Raw genomic sequence first — 26,838 nt, 5'->3', positions numbered from 1 at the left:
ATTTCCTATTTTGAAATCTAGGCCTGCTTTCACCCTGCTGCTGTGGGTTAAAATACTTAAATTGCTCTTCTCCAGCCACGCACAAAATAGGATAAAAGTTTTCAAAGCAGAAAGTCAAGAGGTAACAAAGGGAGTGCAGACCCCACCTGGTCCTAGTTCCTTCCCCAGAGGCCTCCACTGCTTTCCCTTGATTTGGTGGGAATATTCCAGAGATGGTCCACACAGACCCCATCACACATACAAATGCTCTGTGACTCCTCCTTACCTGTAGCACATTATACTCACTGCTGCTCGATTTGAGCAAACACCTCGGATAATGTTTCCTCCATTCTTCTTCGTGGTCTGCATCACCTGCAATAAACCTAATCAGCCTCCTAAAAATGGACATGTGGGTTGTTTGCAATCCTTTTGAGCCTTGCTCATCGGGGAGGTGAAATATGGTATCTAACGGGATGTAAATTGTGCCGTATTTTTGTTTTTCGTGACGAAGTTTGAGCACCTCCTTACGTTTAAGCAAAGTCGTTTGTATGTGGTCTTCTCTGCAGGTACCGGGTAAGTCTTTGCTCTCAGCTCCTTGGGTCTCCGTGGTAAGGAGACGCGCTTAAGCCCATTCACATTCCTTACCACCAAAAACTTGCCGCTCAGGGCATGTATTAGTGACGGCTTGCGGGAGGGTTGGTGGAGTCCCCTCTGAGTTGGGAGATGGTGCTCAGAGGAACAGGGAGGGTTGTGACCCCCGGCAGGACAGGAAAGCTGGCAGCCTGCATTCCAAGGAAGAAAACTATTTCCATTAACCTAGGCATCTCTCAAATGTTCTAACGTTCCGTCAACAAAAGCAGCCAATTTTCTTTCTTTAAAAACTTTTTTCAAGGTTTATTTATTTTTGAGAGAGAGAGAGAGAGAGAGAGAGGCAGAGCATGAGCAGGGGAGGGGCAGAGCGAGAGGGAGACGCCAGAATTCAAAGCAGGCTCCAGGCTCCGAGCTGTCAGCACAGAGCCCGACGCGGGGCTCGAACTCACGGAGCGCGAGATCGTGACCTGAGCCGAAGTCGGACGCTTCACCGACTGAGCCACCCAGGCGCCCCCGATTTTCTTTCTGGAGGCTCTACCATGTGCCAGGAAGTGTGCTAAGCACATCAAATGCCTTATTTCCTTTGAGCCACGCTGTCAAGTTAGTACCATTGCACCTGTTTTACAGGTGAGAAAACCGAGGCACGGAGGGGTCAAGCAAGTAGTCTGGGGCCACACCATGGTGGTCTGGATTTGAGCCCAGGCTGTAACTTTCATGCTACACATCCTCCCCCGGGGATGGGCAAGTGCTTCTCAAGCTGGTGGGTGTAAGAGTAACCTCAGGAGGCCCCTGGGTGGCTCGGTCGGTTGAGCGTCTGACTTCGACTCAGGTCGTGATCTTGCAGTTTGTGGGTTCGAGCCCCGTGTCACGCTTGCTGCTGTCAGTCTGTCAGCACTGAGCCCGCTTCAGATCCTCTGTCCCCCTCTCTCTATGCCCCTCCCCCACTCCCTCTCTCTCTCTCTCTCTCTCAAAAAATAAATAAAACAAGAGTAGCCCTGGAATACGGGCATTTTGAGGAACTCAACCAAGAAGACCTTCCTGACTTCTCCGTGGTTACAGTCACCCTTGCTAGTGGTGTTCATCAAAGGGGTTTTACTTCACTCAGTGACCGAAAAAACTATGGCATTAAGGGTGGTGAGAAGCTCCTTGGCTCGGGGCTCAGATTTGCCTCCACTCCCTTAGACCTGCTTCGGTGGGAACAGCCTACGAGCTTGGTTGTCCTGTAAGTGAAAGAAACACCTATGAAGGGGACTTGTTTTCCCCTTCAGCCCCTCCACGCCCTGTGTCCTTCCGAAGCAGTGCATGAATCCCTAGCTTCTCCAGGCAGCCAGCTGGGGAAGGGAAGCCCCCCTGGCTCCTCCTGGGAGGAGTCCCACTCACCGCAGTGCTCAGGGAGGAGGGAGAGAATCTTCCGCACCTGCTCTCTGGGTCCTGGAGGACTTTCCGACCCCACCCAAGTTACGCGAGTCTTCAAGGCACGTCCAGGGCATGTCCCAGGATGGGGGAAGGGGGTTGGGGGACGGGTGTGTGTGTGTAGGTATCCTCCAGGGGCTCCTGGCATGCCGGGACAACCTGGGAACCTAAAGACAGATGACCTCAGGTACGAGCCTCAGATCTGTCAGTTTCTGGTGCCACTTCTGTCCCTTTCAGAGACAAGGCGCGTCTTACCTCCCCTGTTCACCCCGGGCCGGGATCAGCCACAGGGAGATTGCCGGAAGCTTTCGCCTTGCTCCCCCAACTGACGCTGCCCGGCTCAGCACCCACCTTGTTCTGACCCAGCCCTGAGCTGGGATGGGGAAGTGATGTCAGGAGTCTGTCCCCCACTGAAGCAGAGCAGTGCCCCATACCTGCCCTGCTGGCCGTGTCCTATGTCTGTCTTGCCACAGTTTCTGTAACAAAGTACCACTGATGGCTCAGCTCCAGGAAAGCAGCAAGTGTGGGCAGTGAGCATGCCCAGGCTAGTAAAGGCACCCTTGCCCTCGAAGTTGTCAAAAGCGTGTATGCGGAGATAGAGGGAAGGGTAAAGGGTGATAAATGCAATAGACTATCTGCATAGAATATTTCCTCTCTCCCAAATATGCATCTTCAGGAGGAATTTTATTTATGTACTTTTTAAAGATTATTTATTTTGAGAGAGAGAGAGAGAGAGAGAGCACAAGCGGGAGAGGGGGCCGAGAGAGGGGGAGAGAGAGAGAATCCCAAGCAGGCTCTGTACATTCAGCACAAAGCCCGATGTAGGGCTTGAACTCGTGAACTGTGAGATCATGACCTGAGCCGAAATCAAGAGTCGAATGCTTAGCCATCCAGGCGCCTCATGGGGGAAGTTTATAGAAAACGAGGCCAGGGTTGTTTTCCATCCGGGATTTATGGTGAATGGCTGAGTGAACACGTTGTCAGGCTGAGTCATGCAGCCAAAGGTAGTCCTTCAGTCGAGCTAGCTCTGAAAGCCCCCAGGTGCCATTTCTATGACTAGTGAATCAGGGCTATTTGGTGAATCAGGGTTATAGAGGCTTCGAGGCCCTCCCGCTTTGTCTTCACCTTCTGTCTCACTACCCTGTATTGGAACCATGCCAAACCCTTTACCAGCTACCCCCAGACCCGTTCTTTTCCATGCCCGTGCCTTTGCTCATGCTGTTCCCTCCTCCCTGGATGTCCTTCCTGTTGTCTCCGATGTTGCTACATTATCTGTCCTTCAGGTCCCGGCCACAGGCCACCTCCTCCTCTGGGCCAGCTCCCACACGGCTGAGGGCACGAGCAGATCTAAGTGGGAAACAGACAGGGGACCGGTCAGACACCGCAGATGTGGAGAGCCGCAGTGGACAGTGCTACGTGTCTGTCCTCTTGTTCTGGGAGAAAATGAGCCCAGCTGAAGAACCACAGTCCCAGCTCCCTTGCAGCTAGGGGACCATGCGTCCCCGTTCTGACCAGTAAGATGTAAACAGAAGCTTGGGCCTTTTGGGGAATTGCTTAAGTGGGAACAGAATCGTGATGCGGTGACCCTAAGGATCAAAGTCACATATTGGGGACGGCCAGAGACGAACTGGAAGGAGCCGGGGTCCCTGGGGACTCTGTGAGGAAGCCTTCCCCACCCTGGAGTAGTTCTGTGGGACAGAGCCGGCTTTTGTGAGGCCTGAGGCTTCTCCAGTTGAGGGGGGCCTTTTTTGAGAAAAAGAATACAAAATATAACCTGGGAGGGGTCTGAAAGTTTAACTGGACCTCTGCCAGGACTCCTATCTGTGCTGTGCTTTTTTAAGTTCATTTATTTTGAGAGAGTAAGAGAGGTAGCACGTGGCAGCAGGGGGAAGGGCAGAGAGACAGAGGGAGAGGGAGAGAGAATCGGAGGCAGGCTCTATGCTGTTAGTGTCACGCAGAGCCTGATGCAGGGGTTGAACTCGCGAACTGTGAGATCGTGACCGGAGCCGAAGTTAAGAGTCAGACGCTTAACCGACAGGCCACCCAGGAGCCCCTTCTGTGCTTCCTTAACACAGGAAAAAGGAACTCTTAATTTGTTTAAACCACAGTGCTCAGAATGCTGTTCCTCAGAGCGGAACAGAATTCCTGACATCCCAGTGTGTTATCAGAAGCATTAGCAGGTGCTGGCCGCCCCGTCAGCTTAGAACAAGGTCCTGAGCCTGGCTATAGGCTGGCAGCACCTGAGAAGTGACTACAGCCCCTGTTGGGGCTGAGCTGTGTTCCATAACTCAATCCATAAAATTCATATGCTGTCTGTTCTAACTCCCAGCAGCTCAGAATGTGACCTGGCTCGGAGACAGGGCCTTTAGAAAGGTAATTGAATTAAAACGAAGTCATTAGGGTAGGTCCTAGTCCAATATGACTTGTGTCCTTATCAAGGGGGATATTTGGGCCAAGAGCTCGGCACAGAGGGAAGATGACAGAAAGGCACAGGGAGAAGACGCCATCTATATGCCAAGAGTGAGGCCTCAGAAGGAACCAATCCAACTGACACGTTGGTCTTAGACTTCAAGCCTCCAGAACTATGAGACCCAGGCCCCACCCAGAGAGTCTGATTCAATGGTCTGGGGCCAGTCAGATCTGGCGATGTTTTAAAGGGCCCTGAGGCAGCCTACTGACCAATCGGAATAGAGAGCCACTGATGTAGAGCACTGAAGAAAGACCCAGAGAGTAGATTCACATGGGTCTCGAAGAATGACTAGTTGAGTGGACCCGAAGCAGGGACACTGTTCAGGTGGGGTAACTGGCCAGAGTTAGTGTGCACAACCTGGCCATGTGGCCGAGTCAGAGAGGACCAGGCAGGGGGCCTGAGGTGAGGGCAGAAGGGCAGCCTGGGCCAGGTTAATAAGGTCTCACACGGCAGGCGGGGGGATTTTCCTGGGCAGCAGGGAGCCCGTCAAGTCTGCAGACTGAGGCCGGCTGGGATCAGAGCTGGTCTTTAGAAAGGCAGTGCTCGTTATTTTTCCCTGGTGTCAGTCACTGGGTGTGTAACTAGCCTCATCAGCTCGGGTGCAACACTGACTGTTCACAAGTCTGGTGGTGAGCTGCACGACAGTGCGTGCCCACCTGCTAGGCCCCTAGGACGGTGATGGTGGCACCATACTCACAGGCTGGAATCAGCTGCTTTTCCTTGAACGAACCCGGTGGGCTTTCCTTTCGCGGAATGCCCTGCCCCCTTGTCATCTGGGCAAACCCAACAAACTCACCTCCAACACCCACGTCCCGCCACCTCTCCCGGACAGCCTGCGCTGTCTTCCTTTGGAGGCCAAGCTGCCACCACGCACTCAGGCACCTTGCACGCCGCACTGCCACGGTTTGTTTGTAGCCCCGTCCACACCGGTCTGCGGGTCCCTTAAGAAGAACGCTTCTGTCTTCTCTGTCATGTTTTCAAAAACGTTTATCGAGCAACTACTGTCTGCCAGATACTGTATCCTGCAGCAGTGAGCATGACTGATGCTCCGGAGATATAGTCTGAACTGGTCGAGCAGGAAAAAGACTCCGTGAGCAAGCTGCAACTGCGGGAACAATTTTGCACCCCGGTTGGCTTGCAAATAGGTGCAAATTTGGATGGCCTGGGGCCTGTTTGTATTGTGCGGATTCAGTTAACCACTTAAAACTCTCTGAGCTGCCTTCCTGTCTGTAAAGTAAGAGTCGGAATTAGCCGTAGGCGAAAATCTCTTCGAGGAAAATCCACTAAATTGTATTCTGTCTGCATTTCAATTCCGTCCCCGTGGCAAGTGCCATAGGAACCTGTGTATTTGGTCATTTTTCAGGTCGTGTCTCATGCACTGGGACAACCTGGCTGGCTCCTCCCACCCTCAGGCTTCTGGGGTGGGTGGAACACGGACAGGCCGGATGTAGGCCACCCTGTCTACGTCCTAGCTGACCGTTCCCGTCTCCCCCACTGCGTCCTTTACTCTCATCCACGGTTTGGTGGGTTAAAGTTCAATTCCTCCCGCAGCCCTGAGCATTATTATCTGCTGTAGCAACTGATGCATTAATAGAATAGAGAAGCAGAAAGGAAAGCCCAGGGCCTGACTTGCTGAGACCAGAGAGCAAGGTGGTCTTAGCATCCTCAGCAGCGGCTCTGTATTCTTCAGGCCTCGTCCTGTGAGCGTGCCCTGGGACTTCATTCCCCGAGCTGGTCTCTGCTCCGACACTGGAGGCCCCGGAAAGCAGATCACAGTCAGCTTGGCAGAGGGGCCAGCTTCAGAGGACTGATGTCTTTTCCTGGAAGACGTGATTCTAAACGTTTCGACAACTCAAAGCAGCGGTTCATGATTTACTGCCTTAGAAGTTGCACGTGGGTTGGGGTGCTGGGTGGCTCAGGCAGTTAAGTGTCCGACTCTCGGTTGAGGCTCAGGCCGTGATCTCATGGTTCGTGAGTTCGAGCCCCGCGTCAGGATCCTCTCTCTCTCTCTCTCTCTCTCTCTGCGCCCCGCCGCCCCCCCACCCGCCGTCTCTCTCTCAAAATAAATCAATAAACTTAAAAAAAAAAAAAAAGGTGTGCATGGGTGAAGGGGCTATTTTTGGTCGGGATGAGATGTTGTTGCAGGTTGGTAAGCAAGGACACACAGAATTGAGGGAGAGGGTGGGGTGGGCTGGCCCAGGTTAGCTGCCCGTGGGGACAAGGAGTCATGACTTTGGAAATACACCTGCTCCTGCAGGGTTTCTCCAGCAGCAAGCGGGGACCATGGCCTGGAGGGCACAGGTGCCAACGTGAGGCCTGCTCTTGAGAACCACAGCAGGCCCTTAGCTTGTCCCCGCGGATCACTGTGGGCAAACACCAGTGCCTTGAAGGGTTGCTTCATGGAGGGCAAAACCGAAAACTTTGGGAAAACTGAAGGTAATACTCTTACCTTTCCCTCCTTTTTCTAGCAACCAGGTGGGAGCAGACTACCAGCAGTTTCTTTGAAACTCTTGACTATTTGCTTTATTCCACCAACACTTGCTGTGAGCCTGCTCAGAACTGGGCTAGGGCATGGCCCCCCTGGAAGGGTGACCATTTAGTTGGAGAGCCAAGCCATGTGGCTCTGCCTCTCTTGTCCCTCTTCCCTCCTCCCCCCACCAAATCTGTCACCCTCCAAATCACCATCCGAGTGCCCAACTCCTTCACTCAGCCGTTCTAGGCTTCCTCAGTCCTGAATCCCGGGTTTCAGTGACCTGTAGGTTCTGGCCCACTACCTTTCCAACCTTGATCTCTCGAGGAGAATCACCTCTTCCTGGAGCTCCATAGGATCCAGAAATTCTCTGGCCTCCCAGCCACCTTCCCACCCTGGGATCTTCCCTCGTCCGGGGATTTGTCCATGGCATCCTCTTTGCCTGGCAATTCACCTGCACCCTCAGCCCATTTCAACCTGGAAGCCCCCAACTCAAGGCCTTATCCAAATCCCCCTTCACCCTGATTCCCAAAAGGAGCTGCACCTTCCTCTCCTCTCCTCCATGGCTCTGGAATCTCCCACATTGACTAATTATCCCAGGCTGCTTTACACAGTAGTATTTCAGATCCTTCTGTTTCACTTAATATTGAGCCCCATATGTTAAAGCTCTGGTTCTCAATCTGACCGCATGTTGGAACCCTGTGGAGGGCTTTAAAAGAACACTAAGGTCTAGGGTCGCGCGCCTAGAGATTCTGACATCGTTAGTCTGTGTACAGCCAAGTGGGGGGCAGTTTTAAGAGCTCACCAAGCGATTCTGATATGCAGCAATGCTTTGAGAACATCTTTATACCCTGGGTGGTACCCTTCACCTCAAGTATTGATTGAATTTGATGGAATTATTGGAGGCGGACTTAGTAAATAAGGCCACAGACCAGCACTGATCAGTGAAGATACAATGTGAGCCACGAATATGAGCCACATCTGTAATTTCCAATATTTTCGTCACCACATTCAAGAAAGTAAAAGGAAACAGTGGATTTTTGTTTTTACTTAGAGAGAGAGAGAGAAAGCACAAGCAAGGGAGGGAGGCAGACGGATTGAGAGAGAAGCTCAAGCAGGCTCCACCCTCCGCGCTCAGTGTGGAGCCTGATATGGGGCTCAGTCCCAGGATCGTGACCTGAGCCAAAACCAGGAGTCAGACGCTCAACCAACTGAGCCACCCAGGTGCCCCCAAACAGCAAAATCAACGTTTATTTCTTTTGTTTAAACCGTGTATGCACATAGTATTGTTTCAATACGTAATCAATACAAAGTTCATTAGTGGGATACTGTACATTTTTTCTTTTTCATACTAGCTCTTGGAAATCAGGAGTGCATTTCACGCTCCTGGGTCGTCTCAGTTGGGATGGGCCACTTTTCACGTGCTTCATAGCCACGTGTGGCTGGCGGCTGCCATCGTGGACAGGTGGTTATTAGACTGTGGGCCGAGTGAATCATGACGCTCCATGTGCCGTGGAGAGCTGGCAGAAGGAAAGCTGTTTCTGCAGCTGTGATGGGAGGGATCTAACACTCCTGGCCCCGAGCAACCCCCCTCTTTCTGGTTAAATCACTGTGTCTTCTTATCTCGCCCCGCTCCTCTCCCCCCGCACCCCCACCATCTGGGTGCCACATCCAAAACAAATTTCCTCCCATCCTCAGCCTCCCGTGCGCCAGCTTCCCAGCACCCAGCTGTGGACCTGCCGCTGCTTCCTGTCCCGGTGGCTCCTTGGGAGCTGGCTGCTCGTGCCAGTGGGAGGGCCGGGGGGAGAGGGGGAAGGTGGGGGCACCTGGAGGTCTGGAAGAAGTCCAGGAGAGAGCGCGGAGTGAGTTCTCTCCCGCTTACTCTGCTTCTCTTTCTCTTGTTCTCTCCTGGGGTCAGATGCTGCAGCCGCTGACTGCTGCCCACCACCCTCCACCCTGCCTCAGGGTCCTCCCCAGCCCTTAAGAAGCCCCAAAAGCTGAACAGTTCTCCAGGTGAGAGTCACCTGGCCATTTGTCAACCCCTCCAGGGGCAACCCCTGGAGGGGACATTCTGATGCCAAAATGGGCAGAGCTAGCAAGAACAGGACTATCATTAGGCCTTCCCCCTCCCCCCCCCCCACCCATCCCATTACCAGCCACATGACTTGGCTCTTTGATGTCACAGGGGGAGCTTGAGCCCAGCTCTCTGTGACACTAACATGGTATTTCTGAAAATGCTTTCCCACTGGCACAGACTATCACTGTGCTCCCAATGATTATCTTCTATTTCCAAAGGCAATTAATCTTCTTTGTCGTCTCTTTTTTTTTTTTTTTTTTTTTTTCCTGCATGTGGCCAGTCCTAGTCTTTGTTGCTGTTTCAAATCCGTGAATCGTTTGGGAGCATGTGGTAAATTGGCTTTTATGCTCTAAGTTTTTGCTGAAAGCTGAGGCAGCAGGAAGGGCTAATGAGAAATATATATTTTTAAAAGAATTTTAAAAATTCTTAGGCATGTAGCAGGAGATTTCACATGGAAACTTGGAGAGATTAATTGTCGATGACCCAGTTTTGTGGCGGTATAGAGTGCTTCGACTTCTGTGCGAGTCTGCGGGGAGAGTCAGGCTGGACGATGCTTGTAGGTTGGGAGGTGCTCCATTCCATGGCAGAAGTGGTGATTCCAGAAGTCAAGAACTTCAGGTTGTCTTTTCAGCTCTGCTGCTGACACCCTCTGGTGACTTTGGCCAGTCACATAACCACCTCTGGGCCCTTTACAGGACTGATGGTTCTTGTCACTGCCCTTCCCTTGATCTGCCATTCAAGAAAGATCAGAAATTGACCATTCATCCTTCATCCACCCATCTAAACATCTGTCCACTCATCTATCCATCCAGCCAGCCACAGGTACATACACCCGTCCAATCACATGCCTGTCCATCCACTACCCATTCACCCATCCAAACATCCATCCATTCACCCAGCCACCCATCTAATCATCCATCTCTCCATAAAGCAGTCCATTCATCCATCTTCCCACCCACCTCTCCATCCATTTATCAGCTGTGCCTTTGTTTATTCATCCAGTCCTTGTCTTCTGGAGGCCTATGCTGGTGCACACACTATACTGAGTGCTAAGAAATGCAGAGCCAGGGGCACCTGGGTGGCTCAGTCGGTTGAGCGTCCGACTTCCGTTCAGGTCACGATCTCATGGCTTGTGAGTTCCAGCCCCATGTCGGGCTCTGTGCTGACAGCTCAGAGCCTGGAGCCTGCTTCAGATACTGTGTCTCTGTATCCCTCTGCCCCTCTCCCGCTCACATTCTGTCTCTCTCTCCCAAAAATGAATAAACATTAAAAATTTTTTTTTTTAAAAAGAAAGAAACGCAGAGCCAAAAAGTCCAGTTCTTACCATCAAGGCAAGTCAAGGAGGGTAACGGTGCCTACACAGATGACCGAGCTGCTACCATGACAGGGGCAAGTCAAGGATTGCCAGGTTAGAGGAAGAAAAGGGCTCTGAGGGGGTAGTAATGGTGTGGGCTCACCTCTCCCTGAGCACTGACTTCATAGGATTATGATTATCTGTGTATCTTCATTGTTAGACTCCAAGCTCTTGAACATGGAGACCATGTTTTTGACACCACCCTCTGACCTACACAGAGGGACCTCTGTTCGATTTCAGGACCCTGTTCTGACTGTCCTACGAGCCACCCATCTCCACAGAATAAGGAATCTGTGGGGCCCCAGGGACATATTCACCTGGAGCCCATGCCTCCTCTCCTCTTTCAAGTCGTGCCACAGATGGCCAATGCCAACGGTAACCAAGGCCAGAATTCTCGGTCCACATGGACCTGAGGAGGCCTCTTCCCTGTCACGTCACTCGTGTGCATGCCCCTGAGTCCAAGCGGTGGTCCAAAGGGCAGCCATTTGTGGGCACAGATGAAACTCGGAAGGGCAGAATGGGGTGTCTACTTGTGTGCATACAAAGCTCCTAGTGATGTGGACAGAGTCCGGATGGCAAGAGAAAGGGGGCAGGCTACAGGTCCGAGAGAGGGGGCCATTCTTCCCAAGTCATGGATTCCGGCACAGAGAACCCCAGGGACTTCAGGAATTCTACACTGGAAAATGGATCTCCCAGTGGTTACGAGAGCCTATCTGTCAAAGCAGGAAGAGAGAACGTATTTCAGTGAATGTTATTTTGAACAAAAATATCCTTTAGATATTTAGACCTATGGCTCGTGTGTCTCCTTTAGGGCTCCTGCCCGGGGCCTTTAAATGTTAGGGACAGAACTCCATGGCTGTGAAGTGAATCCTAAGTCCCCAAGCACACATGACAACTAATGCAGTAATGATTCTGGACGGGATGCTGAACTAGAGGAAAAAATGCTGGAAGAGACATAATTGGGACAATGGACAAAACTGGAATTTGAACTTTCGATTAAAGTATTATTCTCAATGTGAAATTCCAGAATTTGAGAACTGTGCTGTGGTTACCCGAAAGAATGTCCTCGTTTTTAAGCATCACACACAGAAGTATAAAGGGCAAAGGAGCATGATGTCTGCGGTCTTTATGAGACGATCCAGGAAAAAAAAAAAAAAAAAAAAAAAAGATGGTGATAAAACACATGTGGCAAAACGTTAAAAAATGATGAATCTGGTTAAGGGGTATATGGAGGCTCCCCTGTATTATTCCTGCAACTTTCAACTGTCAGCTTGAAATTATTTCAAAATAAGGAGTTTAAAACCAAAGCGGCACAGTGCCTTGGGCAGAGTAAGAAGTCTAGAACCTTCTAGAGGGCGTGATTTATGAAGCAGCCCCTGCCCCATTCCTCTGCTCTGTGGGGCTTCCCAGCACACTCTATGCTATAAACAGAGGGTGACATCGCAGCTGGCCCTTAAGGAGGCTCTGGTTTCAATAGTCAGCAGCCGGTGCAGGGGGGTGTGGAGAAAAGAGGGTTAACAACCTCGGCCAACAAGCACAGGGCAAGGAAGCCGTGGCTGAACCACACTGAGGGCTTTGCTTTATCGTCTCAGTTAATCCCCGGGGGGCAGCCCCCAGCCTAAGTACTACCATTCTCCCCACTGCCCAGAGGGGAGACCTCAGCCCAGAGAAGTGAGCTACTCTGCCCAGGCCCTGCAGGGGGTCACAGCAGAGGCGGGGTCGGAAGCCGGGCATCTGGTTTGAAAGCCGGATCTCAGCCCTTCCAGTCCGCTGCCTCTGATAACATTAGCTGATGCCTGATGAGCGCTAGGTGTGAAAACTCATGGTTCTCGAGCTTTTCCATCTATCGACTCTGCTAATGCCCACAGGATCCCTGTGCCAGGCTGTATAAATTACCTGTATATTGTGCTTATTATTTATTTTATTGTCCCCCAAGCCCCCCTCACCTAGAATGCGATCTCGGTTAAAGCAGGGATGTTCCTCTATTTCATTCACTGATCTAGCCCCCCAAAGCCCCAACAGGGCCTGCCTCCTAGTAGTTGCTCAATTAATATGGGTTAAACTGAGTTGAATGAACAGAGTGGGGGGATCAGGCAGGGGAACTGGTTGGGGAGGAGGTTTTATGAGGCCAAAGAGAAGAACCTTCTAGAGGGCCTGGTTTATAAAGCAGCCCCCGCCCCGTTCCTCTGCTCTGTGGGGCTTCCCAGGACCAACACGCTCCGCGCTATGCCTGTGGGAGGCCCCGGCTCCCCCGGCTTCGGGTTGCCCCCGCCTTCCCCGGAGAGACCCGAACTAGTACGTCCTTCAGAGTAAGGCCATGAGAGCAGGAACGTTTTTTCCTGTCGCGAGTTTTGGAAGCAGCCACTCAACCGAGTCAGACCGGCAGGTGTGGGGTTTTGCACCATCACAGCACTTTTCCCTTGCAAAGCAGTTTCTCCCAGACGGAGGAGGTGTTTCTCCCGCCGGAGGAGGTGAGTACCTGCGCTCCCTGACACACAGCGTGGCTCTGGAAGGAGCACAAAGGTAGCGCTGTTCCCAGGGAGGGGGTCGGCCGGGCGGATGTGGGTTTCCACTCTCCCCTCCGGAACCCGGGTGCTCCCTTCCTGCTATCGCTGCCGCCCGTGTTGTTGCTGACCTGCGGCCAGACCCCCCGGGCCAAGTGTTGATTCCGAGGCTCCCCTGGGTCTCTCTGTCAGTCTCGCACTTGGCACCGCGCTCCCTGGCCGCCCCGACGGTTGGAAGCGACGCTTTAAGAGCTGCTTCCACGCTTGGCTCTCCCCGCGGAAACTCTGGGCTGTTTCATACCACCGAGCGGCTGGCTGCCCGCCGGGCCTCCCAGCGCAGCACCTTCCTGCCCAGGGAGCCCTCCTTCCCGGGCGCCAGGCCCTTGCCTTTGCTTTCTCAGCGTCCTCGGTGGGAGTGGGCATCCACACACCCCTCATCCGGGCTCCTAAGTCGAGTCTGAAGATGGGAACCATCTGGAGAGTCAAGGACACACGGTGCATCCACTAAACTGGCCGCCCCCCAGGTCGTGAAAAGCTAGGGCCGGGATAACCAAACAAGCCTTCTAGAGCTTTGGACGGGATCCTGTTTATAAAAACTGGGGGCTTTTTATACACTAAGATCTTCCAGAAACCGGCCTCTACTCCTGTGCCTGTATCTCCCATCACTCTTCCTGAGCGATGCCCCCTCGCCCCCCACGCATCCTGTATGCACAGTGCCCAGTAGGTGGTGGGCACCCAACAAACAGATGGTGACTGCATGCCTCCCGGCCAGCCGGACGGACGCCTCCTACCCGCCCCCCGCCGAATCCCAGTGCCCCTCCAGGATCCACACCCAGCCCTGCTCCAATGGGAAGGTTGCTCCAGGTTCTTTCTTGAAGGGCTTCCCCCCGCTCTAAAAGCTGGAAGCAGGTGGTCAGCCGTTCTCTCAGTCTCCACCCTTCCAAGGAAACTCTTTTTTTTTTTTTTTTAATTCTTTTTAACGTTTATTTATTTTTGAGACAGAGGAGCATGAACAGGGCAGGGGCAGAGAGAGAGGGAGACACAGAATCGGAAGCAGGCTCCAGGCTCCGAGCTGTCAGCACAGAGCCCGACGCGGGGCTCGAACTCACGGACCGTGAGATCATGACCTGAGCCGAAGTCGGACGCTTAACCGACCGAGCCACCCAGGCGCCCCCCCAAGGAAACTCTTAAATCACTGCCAGCCGGTTTCTGTTGCTTGCAACCAACGCGTCTCAGCAACTTTTCTTGGTTGCAAGGGGAAAGGGACGAGGGTATGGCGAGAGGGAACCTCGCGTGGACTGAGTGTTCCTTCAGGCCAGGCAACGTGCCAAGCCTCGGGTTTCACACACTCGAAAGTGCACATTCCCCCAACGCTCGCACTTTTTACCAGGAGAAAACCAGCGTGGTTTTATCCCAGCCGGCTGTCACAGAGCCAGCTGTAGATGTCGCTACCTGTGCGTGAACGTCAGTTCTTGCAAGTCAGCGCCTTTGATAAAAATCCCGGAGATAAAGAGGAGAATTAAGAGAAGCTACATACGCCAGAATGAGGATTTTAAAAATGCTGTGTCTCCGACAGGCACAGAGTACAGTGTTGTGTGGAGAAACATAGATGGTGACAAGTGTCGATTAAAAAGATAATTGAGAGGTGCGCCTGGGTGGCTCAGTGGGTTCAGCTACTGACTTTGGCTCAGGTCATGATCTCACGGTTCATGGGTTTGAGCCCCGCGTTGGGCTCTGTGCTGACAGCTCGGAGCCTGGAGCCTGCTTCGGATTCTGTGTCTCTCTCTCTGCCACTCCTCCGCTCATGCTCTCTCTCTCAAAAATAAATAAACATGAAAAAAAATTGTTTATGGGAATGCAAGCTGGTGCAGCCACTCTGGAAAACAGTATCGAGGCTCCTCAAAAAACTAAAAATAGAACTACCCAGCAATGGCATTACTGGGCATTTATCCACAGGATATGGGGGTGCTGTTTCGAAGGGACACATGCAACCCCATGTCTATAGCAGCACTATCGACAATAGCCACAGTATGGAAAGAGCCCAAATGTCCCCATCGATGGATGAATGGATAAAGAAGATGTGGTATACATATACAATGGGGTATTCCTCGGCAGTCAAAAAGAATGAAATCTTGCCATTTGCAACTGGACGGAACCAGAGGGTATTATGCTAAGTGAAATTAGTCAATCAGAGAAAGACAAAAATCATAGGACTTCACTCATATGAGGACTTAAAGAGACAAAACAGATGAACATAAGGGAAGGGAAACAAAAATAATGTAAGAAAAGGGAGGGGAACAAAACAGAAGAGACTCATAAATATGGAGAACAAACAGAGGGTTACTGGAGGGAGTGTGGGAGGGGGGATGAGCTACATGGGTCAGGGGCATTAAGGAATCTACTCCTGAAATCATTGTTGCACTACATGCTAACTAATTTGGATGTAAATTTAAAAAAATCAAAAAAAATAAAAAAAAATTTTTTTTAGTAAAATAAAAAGATAATTGAGGGGGGCACCCGGCCAGCTCAAGTGGTAGAGCGTGTGACTCTTGATCTCGGGGTCGTGAGTTTGAGCCCCACGTTGGGTGTAGAGATTACTTAAATAAGTAAAACTTTAAAAAAAAAGATAATTGAGAATAGGGCTCTGAACAAGAAGATTTAATGTTCTAGCCTATTTAAAACTCACTTATATATCTTATTTCATCAAGAATGCAATAGAATGGTGTATGATTAAAAAAGTAAATAAATCTAAAAGATTTCTCTTGATGAGTATAAAATAAGTATTATAAGTCAGGGATTGGCAACATTTTTCTATAAAGGGCCAGAGAGTAAGTGTTTTAGGCTTTGTGAGCCAGACGGTCTCTGTCACAACCACTCAGCTCTGCCGTTGTGGCACCATAGACAACATATAAGGGGAGAGGCATGACTGTGTTCTTCTATGTGTATAAATACCCTATAACATTCATCTATGGACACTGAAATTTAAATTTCATACCATTTGTGCGTCATGAAGTATTATTTTATTGTGTGTTTTTTTAAAAACCATTTACAAATATAAAAGCCATTCTTAGCTTGTGGGCCATACAAAAATAGATGGCAGGTTGATAGGCCTGTCCTAAATGATAAGAAAGCACTGCGGGGGCGCCTGGGTGGCTCAGTCGGTTAAGCGTCCGACTTCGGCTCAGGTCACGATCTCGCGGTTTGTGAGTTCGAGCCCCGCGTCGGGCTCTGTGCCCGCATCTCCGAGCCTGGAGCCTGCTTCGGCTTCTGTGTCTCCTTCTCTCTCTGCCCCTCCCCTGCTCGTGCTCTCTCTCTCTCTCTCTCTCTCTTAAAAATAATAAATAAATAATACTAAATAATAAATAAATGACCTAATTGACGGCTTCTTTTTTCTGAGTTCACCAATGGTTCAGTAACGAGGTACTGTGGCTTCCCTGAAAAACGTTTTTCAGCAATTGTACAGAGGAGGTAACATTCCCAGATGGTGCCCACAAAACATGTAGAGGTTTTGTTGTCCCAAGATCGAGCACTTAGTAGGTGTCAGAGTCGAGAGTCAACCCTCGGTCTGGTTACCTAACTAAAGAAACCTGTAAGAAACAAAAACAGGGGCGTCTTTAAAGATGGCAAATCGGCCGTGATAACTGACCTTACGTCTACAGGTAAAACCTGCGGTGGGTCTGATGACGCTAACTGGCTTTGTTTGAATCTGCCTCGTCCATACAGAAGAAGGCTGGAATACAGGTCTAGATTTGGGGTGCCTGCAGCGTGACCAGCCAGGTGGGTCACTGTTCTAACCGCAAGCCGATAAAGTGGGTACGTGACTGGTGCATATTTTTGAGGCTAAAACTTTCATAAGGTTGATCAGGCTCACTGTCCTACTTACCTCTTACCATTCTGAAGTGCATTTTTATTCAGAGAAAAGTGCAGGTAGAAAGAAGGGGATTAATATGTCCCACTGGCCTCAGCTGCCTCCCTGGGCTGCTCACGAACCTGCGGTTTTCTGTAACCCAGGCGGGGAATTGGCTGTCTCACGCAGGTCCCCAGGAGGGCCAGAGGAGCAGAGGTGTGGAACGAGCGAGCCCTGCAGCCGGCAGAGCGGGGGCTGGCACAGCGCGGTGGCCGCAGAGCCACAGAAGGAATTAACAAGTGTTCTGCTTCGTTTTTCCAGGCGCCGGGCTGCGGACAGGCCTCCAGGACGAGCCTTAGATGAGTTCTGCAAATGGGCTTCCAAAATCAATAGGCTGCAAAAAATCTATTTGGCCTGCAAAGCTTTCCTTGGTCTGTTTCACATTCATCAAGGCTTTCTTCTCCCTGGCATTCGGCCTTCCCTCCGCCCTGTGCTGCTTGGTGGGCGCACAGCAGGCCTGGGGATGGGGGGCGGGGAGGCTGGCAGGTCCGTCCACGGCTGCGAACACCGGCCTGTGTCATGACACCAGAAGAGTGGCAAAAAAGGCTGAGCAGATGCATCTCCATAGGGATACTTCTAGGCCGGCTTGTGCTCATGGCTGCCCTTCCTGAGACCCTGCCCTAGAATGTTCTCTGTCTTCCAATGACCATGTGCGTCTTGCTTCCTAAGATCAATAGTTACTATTTCCTGAGCAAATGCTGTGTGCCAGGCATGCTTCTCTGAACTTCAGAACCATCTCTCTCTCCTCTTTATTCCGAGCACCCCTTAAAGTCTTATCCCTCTTTTACAAAGGAGGAAACTGAGCATCAGAGAGGTGCAGAATGTGCCGAGGTGAAAAAGTGGCTGGGTGCCTGGGCTGGGATACAAATTTGACTCTGTCTTTCTGGAAGCCTGCTCTAATATCACTTTCCAGAAGCAGAGAATTGGAAGAACCAATCAGAACCACGGCCTGAAGTCTGAAACATGGCACCTGTCACGTCCCCGGGATCATTTCTCACGTCCGGGTTCCCCCTGAAGCCCTTCCCCGCGGCTGGACGAGAAGCTGGCGACTGTCTGTACCTCCACGTGGCACATGGGAGCAGGGGCTGGTGAATTTCTCTCACCTCCTCGACTAGAGTTCAAGTACATTGGAGGAGGAGAGCAGGCCCCAGTTTTCCGCACCTGCCCCACTGCCCTCATGTTCAAAGGCTTCCTAGTTGTTTGTGGAATCCTGAACGAGTCCAGCCTCCAGTCACCCCGTCCCTCTGTCAAAGACGCATTGAAGTCACCAGGTGAAAGCATTCCTCGGATCACCACGATGTGGGGCTGCTGTGACATCACCCCATCTTTAATCCTTGGAAGCTGCTGGATCTCCCTGCCGAATCTGTGGTGCGCGTAGCCAGCGGTGAGTGTGTCTGGTGGTTGCTTGGGAAGGAAGGGGGCTTTCGTGATGAAAACGGATCGTGCTCTTGAACTTACAGGTTGTCTCAACGGCGCGCCGGCTCTTAGGGTTGTGTCTTATCATGAAACGGCAGCGGGCCGTTGAGAGCAAGCTGTACGTTTCTAATCTGGCCGACAACGGGAGATCTCCATGCTGAGGACGAAGGCCACGTTGCAGTGTTTGCGGACGTGTGATTTACACACTGTTACACGGAACTAACCTCCAAGGCTCGGTACCCTGGTTGTGTAGCAGAAACAAAGCCGACAGCCTAGAGACACCGAGAATCGTCTCTCCCCTCCTTAGTGTGAGGACACAGTAGATGCAGAGGCTTGCCTCTAAAAGGCAACACCCGCGTTTTGCCTTGCCAAGGTGATCTGAAAGCTAGTGAAGAAATTCCAAACAAGCTGGGTGTTGGCCAGATGGGTATCTGGCCTACTGATGGAACGAACTCCATGCTGGGTTTTCTGCTTGAGATGATTCTGGAATATCCTTAAAAGAGCTTCAGAACTTCGCGGATACTCTGAAATGTCGCATTTTAGATGATAACCCAGTGAGTTGTTTTTCACTCAGTGTTCACGTTGGGAGACGTGAACACTGAGTGATTTCAAGAACACTGAGTGATTTCAAAACCAGTGGCTTCAGCTGCGGGCAGACCCAAGGACCCTCTGATCTGTCATACACCATCTGCGATGTGTCGAGACTAGCCCAGGAGCATCTCCCTGGGCGCGATGCTCTTCTGAGCATCATGGGGACGCCTCTCCCACCCGGAAGGGACTGATAGAACTTGGAGAGAGGGTGGAAGAAAAGTGAGCAGAAGCAGGCAGGGCGCGCCGAGTCAAAAGGAGGGACCTAGAGGAACCAGGGGTTCGGAGGAAAGAGGGACCGCAGGGAGTCTGCATGGAAGAGGGGGCTTTCTCTGGGCCCTCGTGTGTGAGCAGAGGACTGGGGTCCTCAGGCGAGAGTGGAGTGGGAGACGGGGGGCATTAAGGGGCAGAGGGACTCGGCCGGGGCAGAGGATTTGCCTTACGGGTAGAGCCGGACGGGGATGGGCATGTCGGTTGGCCCAGGGTGTGGGGACTTGGCGTTTGGTACCCACGCGGCTGGGCGCAGAGCTCCAGGCCCGCGCTGCCCCACTCGCTCCTCTCTCTGGCTTCTCCATCTTGGCATTGCTGCCCTCCTCTGTCGAGGCCCCCAGCCGGGAGATGCTGGGCTCTTCTCTTTCAGCCCTCCTCCCGGGCCCTCCCCACTCCAGGCCATCAGAAGTCCTGTCATCTGTGTTTTCAAAATATATTCCAGACCCAGCCACTTTTTATCCTCTCTCCAGCTCCCATGCTGGGCCACGGCTCCATTGTTTCTTGGCTGGGTGAATACAATGGCTTCTTCACCAGCCTCTGTTTCCATCTCCCTCTGGCAGTCAAAATGATCTTCTCTTGTTTTTAGTTTAAAAAAAAAATGTTTATTTATTTTGAGAGAGAGGCAGAGTGTGAGTGGGGGGCAGAGAGAGAGAGGGAGGGAGAGAATCCCAAGCAGGCCCCATGCTGTCAGCACAGAGCCTGTTGGCCAGGCTTGATCTCACGAACCATGAATCGTGACCTGAGCCGAAATCAAGAGTTGGACGCTTAACCGACTGAGCCACCCAGGCAGCCTCCAAATGATCTTTTCAGCTGTAAATTTGATTGGGAAATTCTCTGTTGTTGTTGCTTTTTTTTTTTTTTTTTTTTGCTGTCACACCCCGGGTAGCCCCCATCACACTTGGGATGAAACCCCAGCTCTGTCCCAGGCCGGTAGAGTCCTATGGGCCTGGCCCAGTCGGCTACCCTTCCATATCTCCATCCCCCATCCAGCTTCCTCTAGCCACAAGGCAGCACAGCCCTCTCAGGCCTACCTCAGGGCCTTTGCATTTGCCATGGCGTCCTTTCAGTTCTTTGTGCTGCTCACGTTTTCTCCTCCAGATCTCTGCTCACACATGCTGCCTTCTGAGAGCCTTTCCTGACCCACCATCCAGACAGTCCCTCCTCTGTCTGTATCCCTTACCCTGCTCTATTTTCTTACCGTAATGCTCATGATGTGAAGTTACATTATTATTCACTTGTGCTCGTGTTCACTCTCCGTCTCACCCCACGGAGCGCGGCTCTAGGGGAGATTTACCTATTCTTATTCATCACGGGAGACCCAAATCCTAGAGGTGGGCTGACCTCTGGGAGTTCAGGCACCCCTCGGTCATCCAGTGACCTTCTCAGAATGATGGTTTTAAATGCATAAAATAAAATACACAAGATCACAAAGGACGCCGAATGTATTGAGATACAATTTACATGGCTATGAAAATATTAAGCGTGTGTGGTATAATAGCGCATATGCTTCTGTATTAATGAAAGTCCATATGGGGATAATGACTACAGTAACAAATATAGTATTAACTACATTTCAAGGTAAGGAGGAGGGTAAATGCCGTTTTACAATGTCTGCAACAGTTATAAGACAGGTTGGGGCCAGTAATCACAGGTAACTGCTAATGCTGCTGTGGTGTGGGGCCTGTGTTTCTAATTGTTGGAAATGCTGAAGATTAATTTGAAGTTAGTGAAATTAAAAGATAGCGTTTTTTTTCTCCTGTCCGCGAGGAGTTTCCAGTCCCGTTGGATGAAACAGTTGTACAGAAGCTGATCATTTCAACGCGCTGTGGCAAATCTACTGGCCAGGACGGAGGCACTGAGCCCACAGTGGGGCTGTGAATCCCTTGAGCTGAACGCTGGAGAGTAAGTGACACCTGTCCAGACGAAGGAGGGGCTGGAAGTGTGTTCTAGACCAGTGGAACAGCATGAGTGGAGCTCAGAGTCTTTAGGGGTGAGGGAGAGCAAAATGCATTGTGGGAAGTTGGGGGGGGGCAGATTCCTTCCACAAATATTTATTGAGCGCCTACTAAATGCCAGGGAATTCTGCGCTGAACAAGACAAATTCTCTGTTTCCAGTGAGCTTGCATTTCACTAAAGAGAGTCCGACAACAATCAAGTAAGTAGATGCTGTGGTGTCCAAAGGTGATAAAAAATAGAGCAGGAGGTAAGGCTGAGGTGTGAGGCATTCTGGAGGCCACACGCCGGCTAAGAAGATGGCCCAGCAGTCACTGCGTCGCAGGCGATGACAATATACAGGTGGGAACTTGGGCCCGCCGGGGTCACTGAGCCACCGGGACTCTGCAGCACTGAGATTTCTTCCATCCCCACATTGTCACACAGACTAGGAAATGGGGGAAGGGAGGTCATTGTCCTGAGACTTCCTCTCTCTGGCCGGCAGAGCTCTTGGGGACCCCATTGTTCCCACACAAAGGGGCAGTGATAAGTTGGTTGTTTGCAGCTTCTGGTGCCAGTGAGAGAGGCTGCCTCCCTGCCCTATGACCCGCCGCGCGGGGTACCAGATGATGTGAGGCCTTGAGCTGAGCTCCCCGTTGGTGGCGGAGGAGGGGCTGGGTCTTGTACCTGGGTCACGGGTCACAAAAGCGGCATTGACAGGCTGTGGGCAGGCTGGGGAGGCCGCGAGCCAAGCCGGACTGCAGCGGGCTGGCACAGGCCGCTCCCGGGTCCTTGAGTGGCCCATCCCCTTCTCTGTACTCAGTCCCACCCTCCTTGCCTCCCCTTCCTTCCCCACCGCCCCCGCCTTCCCTCTCTTCCCTCTCCCTTTCTCTCCCTCCATCTTCTCCCCCTCCCCTCCCACTCTCCTTATTCATTATTCATAGACAGCGGCAGGTGTCTACTCCCCACTGCCCTTCCCCTCCCCTCCCCTCCCCTCAAGAGCCCTGCTCCCCCGGGCTAGCCCCTCTCTGGCCTGTGCTCCCACCCCGGCACCCTGCACTCCTCATCTGCAGGTTAGTCCTTGCCTGGTCCGCTTCCCACACCCCTCCCCTCTCTTCATCCAGACTTACCTGTCCTGGCTCCCAGCGCCCTCCGAACCCTGCAGGGTGTGCGGCTTCCTTTGAGCCCAAACCCTTGTTTAGTGAACTGAGTTATCTGGTTGATCTGAGCTCATCTGGGCTGACGTATCCACTGGAGTCAGTGACTTAATGTCTTATCCCTCTCATGTCACAACTGGCATTATCGGGGCTCTTCCTGGCTCTGATCTTGTGGTCATGAGTCTAGAGGATGTTCCCCAGCTTTCTGTCTCCCCCACTTCCTCACTACCCTAAGCACCCTTGCTCTCCTAGGGACCCAGCAGGTGTTCTGGCCCCGTGAGCCAGGTTGGCCAGGGATGGACATTATACTCTGGCCCAGACCTCCTGTTCTGTGCCCCCTTCTCTTCTGGGCACCTGGTGTATACCTGTGTCTTTGCTGCCACTGCCTTTCTGCTTTCCTGGGTTGACCAGTGGTCTGATAAACTAGTCACGCCAATCCTATGGCTTCTGGCTTCACAGAGTTTCTATAACTTAAATGGCACAGCGCACGGGACAATGCTGGTCTCCAAAAAGTGGCATTTCTGCGAGATGGGCAGGTGGATCGGGTGACTGCCTTGTTCAGATGAGTCTTCGTGTACGGCCTCACGATCACCCTGCATTGCCCACAGAGGGGCCCTGTCTTCTTCCATCGGCCCAGAGGGGCGGCTCCCGAACGTTTGCCTGGTGAAGGCGTGCACGAGGGTAGTGAGTAATGTTGGCACCTGCATGCCCACTGCTTGTCCCTGGGATCAGAAGGAACGTTCCACACGGGCAGAGATTTTCATCCATCTTGTTCCGTTTCCACAACAAACACCTACGTGGGCGTTTGGCCTAGAACTGGCACCCTCAAAATAGTTTTCGAATCAGTGAATGTATCAGAGCCCCATAGCCCGGCACAGCCATTCTCCCCAGGAGGCTGGGGGCTGGACCGAATGGATTCTTGGGGATCCCCGTGGATCTCCCTTGTGTGGGTTTTCTCCTACAATCAGCAGGCTGCTTCTAGCTCCTTGCCTGACAGCAAACCTACTTTCATGACGGCGCGGGGTGTTTGGGCGGCTTTCGTGGCCCTGTTGGGTTTGTTCTTTACGATCTCCTATGAAGCACGTAGCACTAACCATCCTCAGCCATTCTAGAGAGGGGACACTGAGGCTTGAGGACATTACGCGTCTTGCCCAGAGTGACAGAAACAGCGAGTGCGTTCAGAAGCCCAGCCGTGGCCTTCTGCCTTCCTTCCTGCATTGGGGGCATCTGTGAACATTGAGGCCGTGACTGGCTCCGGAGGGTCTCGAGAGGGTCTTACAAACCAAAGCCGGGAAGATCTTTCCACCCGAAGGAGACAAATATCCTCTTAGATTTAACGTTTATTTATTTTTGAGACAGAGACAGAGCGTGAGCGGGGGAGGGGCAGAGAGAGGGAGACACAGAATCGGAAACAGGCTCCAGGCTCCGAGCTGTCAGCGGGGCTCGAACTCACAAACCGCGAGATCATGACCTGAGCCTAAGTCGGACGCTTAACCAGCCGAGCCACCCAGGCGCCCCCCTCTTCGATTTAAATGCGTGACCTCTGGGGCCTTAGACTTTTTCACTTCTTTATTGAAGTAAAATACACACAAGAATAATTGTTTTAAAATGTACATTTTGGTAGCATTCACTGTATTCACAGTGTTATGTTCTATCACACCCATGTAGAGTTCCAGAATATTTTCATCATCCCAGACGAAAAGCCCTTTCCTGGTAGCCTCTCCTGCCACCGCCCCCAAGGCCCTGCAACCACTAAGCTCTCTGTCTCTATGGATTTGCCTGTTCTGGGCATGCTCAGTGAACCCAAATGAAACTGGACAGAGAGGCCAATGGGGGGGATGGCCCTGGGAATGAGAGGCAGCCGACCGTGCTCTGCAAACCCTGCCTCAAGTTCACTGGCAACCTGCCGGAGAACTCTCCTGGCTGGGCTGTGCAGGTTACATGTAGGTCCCCGGCCCCTCCTGCCTTTCACACCCCAGGCTCCAGTCTGTTCATCCCCGGTGCTGTTCATCCCCGGCTCCAGGCTTAGCGTCCAGCTCTGGGTTCCCTGCTTGTTTTTTCCCTCCACCTGCCACGTGGAACTTTCTGAAGCTCATTAGAACCTTGCCCAGGTTCTGATCACCGAACTTCCAGCACAAACCGTCCGTGGGGCCACAGGTTCAAGAACGAGGGCTCGTGGGGGCAATTACAAGAGTGAACTGCATACATTTGCGGGCTTTTCAACTTTCAGTAAGTGTAGCTGTGAACCCCACGATAACAATTGCCATTATAATTGAGCGCATTGGAAAAAGCAGTACAAAAATGGGGCTGGCCTGGCTTGTCTGCTGGGTAGCTTCCCGTTTCCCTGTGAGTTTGAGGTGGGAACCGTGGGCCTGTCTTATGCGGAGCCCTATCGGGAGCCACAGCGATCCCAGCCTCCTTGCCCACCCCGCACACGGAGAGGAGTCGGGCTCGGCAGCACCCGTGTGTAGTCCGTATTTAACAGGATTCAAACCAAAGACGGCACTTCCTCCTCACCCCCCTCCCCACATCCTGTTTCCAAGTGGCTTTGAGGATAGAGCCAGCCTCGCAAATGATACCACGCCGGGAGCTGGTTGTTACCTCGGATGGTTTGGCTGAAATGCCACGATCTCCATGAACGCGTGTTTCTTGAGCTCTAATGTGCCTACGAGCCACCTGCGACCTTGTCACGTGTGGAGGTGGCGCGGCAATCTGGACGGAGCCTGAGATTCTACATTTCTAAGAGCTCCCAGGTGACACTGGGGTTGCTGTTCCCTGGAGCGCCCCAGGGGTAGCAGGGGACATCTGCCTGTCCGGGCCGCGTGCGTGCAGTGCTCGGCCGTCTCAGGGGCTTTTTAGGAAATCCCTGACAGGGCTTCTCCGCCGCTGGTGTGCTATGAAAGCAGTTTCTTAATGACATCAGGAGAGAGCGTCCGGGCAGCTGTGACCAGCCGGACTGATGGGAGGAGCCACGTTAATGGCCGGTGACCTAGAGCAGAGCTGTGGTCTGTTTGATCCGCTGGTTTGAGCCCGAAGTTGCCTCTCTTGCCCACGGGCACCGCCCAGGCTACAGGGGTGCTGAGCCCCAGGGCATGGGGATCGGGTTGGCGGGGGGGGGGGGGGTTCCAGGGGAAGGGTGGGAATCTGAGCCTCTCACCCTGCCGTAGTTTCAGCTCTCAGTCATACGTCAACTGTTGGTGGGATTTTTGGCGTCATGTTACTGTCCCATGGGTCACGCCATGCTGCAAAGGGCAGGGAGGGGGACTACCTCCCCCTCCTGGGGTCCCCTGGGCCAGATCCTGAACCACCCGATCCCCCAGCTGGTGCTCTAGTGTCTACTGGAGGGGTGGTCACATTGCCGACATTATGGAGTACCTGAAAGCATCTGGAATATTCTAAAAACAGAAGAGAATGCACGCTAATCCTGAGAGAATGCAGGGAATGGGCACCCCACTTCCCATGGGCCCAGCAGTGCCCACGCTCTGCTATCATTCTGCCCCTTGGGACCATCAGCAGCCACCCGGCCTTGGGACTTAGTATTTTCCTCACAATTTATGGGGCCACGGTTTCCTCTAGGAAATGGTATGGAGAGCCAGAAATCACATATTTTGTTCTTTCCCTTTCTTTCAAGGGGAATAGGAATGCTCTTGGAAAAGGAAACAAGTGTGCGTCTCCATCCGGGTGCCATGAATTTCAGACACACCTTGCAGGGAGAGATGTGACCGAGCCTCAGCTGGAAATTTTAAAGGGGGGGAGTGAGGCAAGTGGCCAGTGCTGGAAAGAACTGTTTGAGGCATCTTTAAATACTCCTGTTCCTCAAATTCAGGGCAGAGAGGTCAAGGCCAGGGGGCTGCCCGGAGAGTCAGGGATATGGAGATTTGGGGCCCAGCAGAGCAGATGTGCCGGGGCACAATGTGGGTCCCACAGATACCTCCTGGTTGGTAGGAAATAGAAAAGGAGGCACCAGAGAGAAGAACCCGCAGAATACTTCTAGAAGGGCATCTTGTGCTATTTTTCTCTATCAAGATTTCATAGAGGTTATGTCTCTGTTCTTAAGAGGCCAAGTGGTCCCTTCTGAAGAGCAGCTAGCACCCCACAATCCCAGACACGCAGCCGATGGGGAGCCAAAGGAAGGGTTTCTTTTCAGAGCAAAAGAGGGGGCTGGGGAAAGGCTGAGGAGCATGAGGAATCACATCTGAGAGAGAACTGGCTGTCCCCAGGAGTCTGCCTTGGAGTGAGTGCTCCACAGGGATGTTCCCTCAGTTAGCCCTCAAAGGATTGCACAAGGGTGCCCCTTTTACAGATGGAAAGACTGAGGCTCCTTTAAAGGAGGCAGTCGTTTAAACTTGGCCTCTTAAAACCGGAGACATAACGTCTATGAAACCTCAGGAGAGAAAAATAGCACAAGATGCCCTTCTAGAAGTATTCTGTGGGCTGTTCAAGCAAATAAGTTCTGAGCTTGATAGGGGGTGGTGATTCAGGCCCCCGCTGTCTTCCAGCAGAATCAAAACAAGCTTGACGGTTTTGTATTTGCCAATGTTTCCATAAGGTAAGGCCTCGGTCTTGCAAAGGTTTTATTGATTCAGGGCTTTCCAAGAAGCCTGCCTCGATTTGTCTCTGGGCAGAACCTGAGCCAGGACTTAAGTATGGAATCAGTGGTGGACGTTTATTGAGTGTTTTCCACGTGCCAGATGTTTTATAATGCACGCT

This window comes from Panthera leo, chromosome D2 (assembly GCF_018350215.1).
Source record: "Panthera leo isolate Ple1 chromosome D2, P.leo_Ple1_pat1.1, whole genome shotgun sequence".
In the NCBI taxonomy this organism is placed as follows: domain Eukaryota; kingdom Metazoa; phylum Chordata; class Mammalia; order Carnivora; family Felidae; genus Panthera; species Panthera leo.
The sequence above is the reverse complement of the archived record's forward strand: the minus strand, read 5'-3'. Positions refer to the sequence as shown.